Raw genomic sequence first — 7789 nt, forward strand, 5'->3', positions numbered from 1 at the left:
AATCTTAGTAACAAACATTGCTACATTTTTTTTCAGTGAGACAGCATTATCACAACAGATAATGTTGTCACACTGTAAATTATTTGGTGTCGATCAACAAAGATAACGAAAATTGGTACATGTACTTCAAACAAGAAAATTTGTAATAATGTTAGTAACATTTTTTGTCGCGCTAGACGATGAAATATATGTAGCACCGTTTGTAGGATCGCTATTCGATATACTATGATGAATTAAACCATATACTGTTTGGGATGATATGATTTCCGCATTGTAGCACCAGTAGTAACACGTCAACAATATTTGTCAGGCACCGTTATTGATTTATCTTTCTCTGATCAGTGAGTTACTGTTTGGCAATCACTGTTTAATATATCTGTATATTTCATTTAAAGGGGAACACAAAAGCGATGCTCTACTTCCTTAATGGTTAAAATGTCAGTAAGTCACGAAAAACTCATCTTACTCACAATAAGAGAAAAAGCATTATTAAAATTAGCCATGATCCATTAGCATTAGCCTTAGTATACTATATATATATATATATATATATATATATATATATATATATATATATATATATATATATATATATATATATATATATATATATATATATAAAGTAGAGGTTTTAAATATGCTATAGATTTATGTGAAATATGTAAATTAATAAGCAAGTCAAGCCCACCTAATTTATAATATATATTTGGTAGTAATCTCTCGGGAGGTAAAAACGGTGGTCATCGCTCTGTAAATCCCCATAAAGAGGAATAGCAGGCGTGATTCTTTCCAACCCGTCTTTTTCTCTGCGATGCATCGCACAGAGATTAAGGAGTCACGCATTGCTCTTGAAGCAAACGATTCATGTTGACTTTGGGATTAATTCAATTGGTTTTCATATCTTAGGAGTAAGAACTTAACATGGTAAGGATGCAATGTATGGGCATGTTTATAAAATGGGGATATTGACAAACGTAAAGAACAAACACTTTTTGTCCATGTTAAAGCATAAGACTAATGTGTTATAAAGTATGGTTTCAAATGTCAAGCTCCCCTGTATGCATTCTGATGAGGATGCCTAGAACTAGAAAATGTGGCATGATCCCATCTGGCTAGATTTGGTAAATGTCAAATGCATATAGTCAAGGTATGTCATGCCTATACTGAAGGCGTTATGCGATGCAAGAGACTTGGTTTTTAGCGATGATCGGTACGATGTTATCTTAGTGATCTCCAGTTAGTAGTAAGTTTGAAATGCCAATTTGTGTGGTCACATTATGATATGTATCCAGGCTACATATATATTGAGGGGAAACCTAGTGATGAACAATACTGAGGCAATTGATTTTAAGAGATATGAAACTCCTAACTATGGTTCTTTCCTCAATGTACAGCACGTCTTTCGAGTTACATTTGCCATTTCTCACTCTTCTGTGTATCCAAATCTTCAACAATACAGCTAATACGTAATCAGCTTCGCTTGGTAATTAATCTTATCTTATAATAGTGACCTGCAAATTAGAATATCTTTGAAATGCCGGAATTCGTGTAATACAAGTTACTAGTATCGTAATATACCCCTGCAACGATTCATCGACAGTGGATACCATAGATTTGTTTGTTTGACTGTTTTCTGTCTGTCTATTACAGTAACTACACTCTTCTTCGTTCATGTCAAACGTACACTAAGCTGTAAAATACATGTACTAGTTAGTTAGCAAGCAACTAAAGAACTATATGTACTCTAGTCAATACCTACCAATTACTGCCGAACGTAGCTCACAATAATATCTTGTTCAGGTACATGTCTACAGTTAAATCTTATTTTGCACTCACTGTTGATACAGCTGAATGCAACACATGATAACATTGCGTGACATGCAAGATTTTTAAGATTCGTGTGTACGTAATTGACTACGTTATTCAAGAAAGCGCGAAATGCTCTAGGAAAGTGTATTTCTTGAACTCCTCGACATTGCTTTATCATGCGATAATGAAAGAAATCTTTATCAGGCGTAACACACTGTGATATCTGAATAAAGGTTACATGACAGGCGTTTGCTAACTAAATCCAATCTGTCGAATAAAGACTTATGCACCCCGGAAATAAAAGTATCAATCTCGCTTTCTTCAAGAAATGCCCAACCTATATTGATATTAAGACAAAATCAGGGGCCACGTGTTTTGAATTAGAGGTCAAATTGATCGGCTCATGTTTTATTCCAAAATGGCTGCCGTGTAATGTCACGCCCATGGAAAAATAAGCAATTGTTGATTTCCTCGAAAACAAGATGGTGAACCCTAAAAGTTCATTTATTATTTCAAAAGGACCAGGAACAATCTTTTACATGAGAGCGTTTTTAGATTTTTAAATAAGCAATTAATTGTTACGTAAATTGGCTGCTGGGGCAAATATTACCTTGAATTCTTAGTTATTCTTGGTGATATTTCAGAGTGTCAAAAATATAATATTGTATCGGAGTCTCATGCCCAAAATGTACAACTTTGTCTTGTTTGGGGGGAATATCTACTCGCGATCGTGTCGTCTATAGAAATAAAAACGTGACTAGAACAATGAATGGATTCTGTTACAATAAAAAACCACTGAAATAATCAAAAGATGGTACATTTCATAGCTGAAACATACGTTTTATTTATAATATGAATGTGCTGGCGTAGGTTTGAGGCAATTATCTTTGTTGTCAGCGGAAATGAATGGCATTGCCTTCTTCAACTCCACGCAGGTGATCCTATCTCGGTAAAAAAAAACGAAGCATAGAGTGGTAACTCAAGATTGGATAAAATATTTTGAACATAAATTTGCTGTCTTGTGATAACATTCAAGTATAAAGACGCCATCATCATTCTGGGGGAAAACCAAGAAGTCCCTAAAGTGTACACTGTTGTATTTATAATAGGGTTTGAGTTCATTTATATACAACATATCTACTATTGATAGATGGATGATCTGAAAGATGTAGGCGGACGGTAGAAGCTGTTTGATGACTAACATTATTCTCTTCACATATATAAGTACACATACTAGAAAGATGGATGTGTTATTGAAAGAATAGTTGTCAATGTTAACGTTCCTTATCTCTCCCCATAAAAGAAACATCGGTCTATCGATCGCGGATATCATAGTGACAACATCAGGTTTGCGCATGCTGCGACGTACTGTTGGGTATTAGCTATCGTTATCTGTATATCACGCTCTGGTTTATCTGTGGGAATGAAGAATATTTTTTCTATGCTTGAAGTCGGGAATGATTTTGCATAATCGTTATTTGAGTTTGGAAAGATTTATTTGCAATTACGTTAATTTTATAAACCTAAAAATATCTTTAATCGAATGATGATTAGAACATTAACATGCCCTTAAGATATGCTGGTTTAAGTTCACTTGATATTTATCGGTATGATTTTTTAAATTCTTGTGATTACCAATAAAGTGAGTCCGATTTGGCTATATCTGCAAATCAAATGATATAGTTTATTCATCCTGTGCGTTTTCACAAAAATGATGCCATTCTTGTCAGATTTGGCTATATTCTGCGAATCAATATATCTCTTATTAATACCAAGTATCATATTTCATTTCCTCGGAATAATATCGAAAAATCTCGATTCTATGGAAACTTCACAATATTGATGCTGTTCTTACAAGGTTACATGAGAATCAAGAATATAATATTTATATCGATTATAATATTTAATTGCATCGGAATACCGTGAAGAAGATTGACAAAGTCTTGATTCTATCGAACCTTAGACAAAAAATGATGCCGTCATTGTCCATATTGCGTCTTGACTGTCCAGAATCTCCTGCGTCATCCACTCTGCATTGATGGAGTGACTATTATAGCGAGACAGAAATTATCCTCACACCGACCAGAGTTAATAGCATTAAATAGAAATTATTGCTCTCCAACAGTAAATTTAATGGTATTGCATATAGGTGATGAGATTTAAATGCCACTGACTTGCCCGGCATAAAGCATTAGAAAAGTCTTGTTTGCTCGATTGATGCATCAGAATTCAAAACAATTAAATTTGTTATTCCTAAGCAAATGCGTGTGATAAATACTATAAAAGTGTATTACTTCATGACTTTTGACTCTCAAACGATGTTTACTCGGTATAACACCAGTATTACCTTTTACACGGTAAACGTAAATGGGTGCCCCTATCCCCAGGTCTAAGGTAGTGCATTTGTATGACTTCCCACGTGCACACGTACGTAGTAAGAATACTAATACAGTGTCTGTATATGTTGGCGAAATTTATATTGGAAGTGTTTTGAATGACAGAAGATAAAACAAACAGAAACATAGTTTTTTTTTTTATTTCATTGCAAGTCTTAGAATTAACAAACATATCACAGTCACTGTGATACTGTACTGGAAAATATAGAGCTGTAGATAATATATATGAAAGAAGCCTTCGTACAAGCCATAGATCCCCAATTTTTTATTTCTTTTTGACTATTGAATGAATGAATGAATGAATGAATGAATGAATGAATGAATGAATGAAATTAATTTATTTCTTTTTTCAATTATGACCAAAAAGGTCGAGGTCAAATATGAAGATAATACTAGAAAGATCATTTCGGATAATAATAGGGGAGTAGAAACTGAATGGAATCGCTAGTTTTAAGATTTGCAGTAAATCATGGTTTCTTACTACAAATATGGCCGCCATTCAGTAAATGTAATTACAAGAGCATTAAAAGTAATGAATGTGCTTGTTTCATTTGTTCATTAATGTTAACTCATAGACAAACTCTAAAAGAAATGGCAACATTTAAATACAACAAGGTGTCTGCAATGTACAAGAAATAACTTGATTTTGATAATTAACTCTGAAAGTCACAGTCAAGGTCAATGTTCAAAGTTTAATATATACCACATGTAAACTGAATGCCTTCTGTAAGGGGAAAGCTTTTACATTGTTGTTCCTACACACGGCAGTAATTATTGAAATGCAAAGTTCTGAGCGATAGCTTTCCTACATAATCGGCGAAATGATTGCACCAAATTTTTACTCTGTGAAGTTCGAAGTCTGCATATTTAAGATATTGCCTAATAACCGAAAATCGTGAATTATGCAAATGAATTATTAAGATAGCTACATCGATAGACACGTGCATTTTGTTATGACCAATTTATGTATCAAATTCTATGAATTTACAAGCTAGCATTTTTTACATATTTTCTAATTAATGAATAACCATTAATTATGCAAATGAGCCAATTACACTTAAAAACTACATAAACAAAATCGAACAAACTCGCGTGCTTCATTATCATTAATACATGTACCAAATTATATAGAATTTGAAGAGTGTATTCTTAAGATATTGCATAATTACCGAAAATCATTAATTATGCAAATGAAATATTGAAACTGAAATTTGGGGCAAGTTGCGTATCAAAACAGATAACCAAAACATGAAAATTATTATGTAAACTTCATCACATATGCTACGAAAATAAACCTGAAAAATAGACTAGAAGGTGTTATACATACATACATACATACATACATACATACATACATACATACATACATACATACATACATACATACATACATACATAAATGCAGGCAGGCAGGCAGGCAGGCTGACTGGCAGGCAGACAGACAGACAGACAGACAGACAGACAGACAGACAGACAGACAGACAGACAGACCACTGAAACATAACCTCCCCTTACGGAAGGTAAAATTACATATGTTACACCCAAATGGTAACATGAAAATGAATCGGTCTTTTTTTGTTTGTTTTTATGATGAACAGGCTTGCTTATAATTAACTCAAAAAATGTCTCCGATGGTATCTCTGTCCAACCTTGTAATCACATACTAGTAATTGGCTAATTATATAGGGGAAATCACTATCGAGTTACACTATCTAGCTAGTGTGCATTGTAGTCATGAGCAATACTAAAACAAATCGTGATAACCAGCACCCATAGTTGTTTTACCGTATAAAACACGGAAATGTACTGTAATAATGAAAAGTGTGTAAATTCAAAGACTACAGATAAGTATTGTCCTTACAGTAACTAAATAGACCTTAGATGTTATGTAGTAGTAAAGTGTCATCTTTTATTCAATTCAAGAATAAAGTTGTTGATTTGATTACGACACAACAAGACACTACTCAGTGATTCATCTACATTCATACGATCTTTATATACAATTAAAGAACAGCTCGAAAAGTTCCCGTCATTGCCTCATTACACTCAATCTCATTTTGATGTAGTATTTGCCTCATTTGTATTCATAGTGCTGTATTAATAGTTAATTGATATTCAAATCAACTAATTGATATGCATTCCTTCAACATTCGTTGATTCTCATGTGTAACAAGTTACAGTGTATGAACAATTCATCAATTGTAGTACCGCCATATATTTTTGGAATTTTAATTCAAAGAAAATAATGTTAGCTAGCTCTAAAATACAAATTTCAAAATTCTGAATCTTCAATAGTTCCATCGGTGTTCAGTATATCCCTGATATTTACTGACAAATTACATGACAAGCACTTTATAAATATTAACTAGACAAGTACTGTTTCCCCAGTGACTTACTGCCAATAAAAATGACTTTATTCCAACAAAGCGCAAGAAGATGTAATCATCGTGCGATTCAACAGGGAATGGAATTGAAAACTGGACTTGTTAGGAATAGAAAGCTCACTTATTAGTAAGTGCATTGCGTTTTTGTGCAACATATCATTTGATTTGGTTGATTGTCACGGGTTCATAAGTCAACACTTTGACTGCAGGCTTATTAATATTATCGACCATCACGAAGGCCCCATCAGATTACCAATGGGAATAACCATTTTCTTAAAAAGAACTGATTACTGTAATAGCAGACAAATGCAGTTCTTTTCCCCAAAAAAGAAGTGTAACAGTTGTATATTTAGCATAGATTTACATCGACTGGAAAAAAAAAGATTTTAGATAACAATTTGCTGAGTAACGAAAACATTATTGGATGAATGCACCCTTGATCCATAGGCCCATATGTCAATGGATGCGACTGACTGTGGTATCATTATCTGTAATTACATAGATTTTCATGATAACTCTAGATACAAATATAAAAGTAATGACAGTACTAACCAATTAAAAAGGACCAGTTTTGTACGATTTATATCATGAAGATGGGTATAATGGGCATTTCAGGAATACTATAAATTTAGCACGTACGTGTAGATACTTTGATGATGCCGCATTCACAAACGTGGCGTCTAAAGCAGACAAAAGAAGATCGACAACAAAGAACGTACCCTTCTTGCGATTTAGACAACGTTGCTTGAGGTCGGGGACAGTATAACCTACCGAATGAGTTGTGAACAAATATCAGGAATAACTCGCGTTAATTTCATTCTCGGAGAACGTTTAGTCGGAGAACCTCATCTCTCAACATATAAACATTCTAAAGCCTCGCATGGGGCACATGGTACATTGAAGACAATATATAGTCAGTTGTAGAATCGTTGCTATGGCAAACTAACAGTCTTTACCCAGCATGATAGTGCTTGAAACGTAGATGGCGAATACGAATGGTAAATATTCCACACGTCCTGAGCTGTTTTCCACACTATGGAATAATTCCAGACTAACAAGAGAATGTAAATATAAAGCAAGAGGAATCTTTGCTGATAGTGAATAGCGAATACATTTAAATTTCCGTACCATTTGAGAGTTGACATGTCCATAATACACCCAATATCATAATTAGATTACGAAAGATTGATTGGCCAGTTT

Source organism: Glandiceps talaboti, chromosome 1 (genome assembly GCF_964340395.1).
Source record: "Glandiceps talaboti chromosome 1, keGlaTala1.1, whole genome shotgun sequence".
NCBI classification, from domain to species: domain Eukaryota; kingdom Metazoa; phylum Hemichordata; class Enteropneusta; family Spengelidae; genus Glandiceps; species Glandiceps talaboti.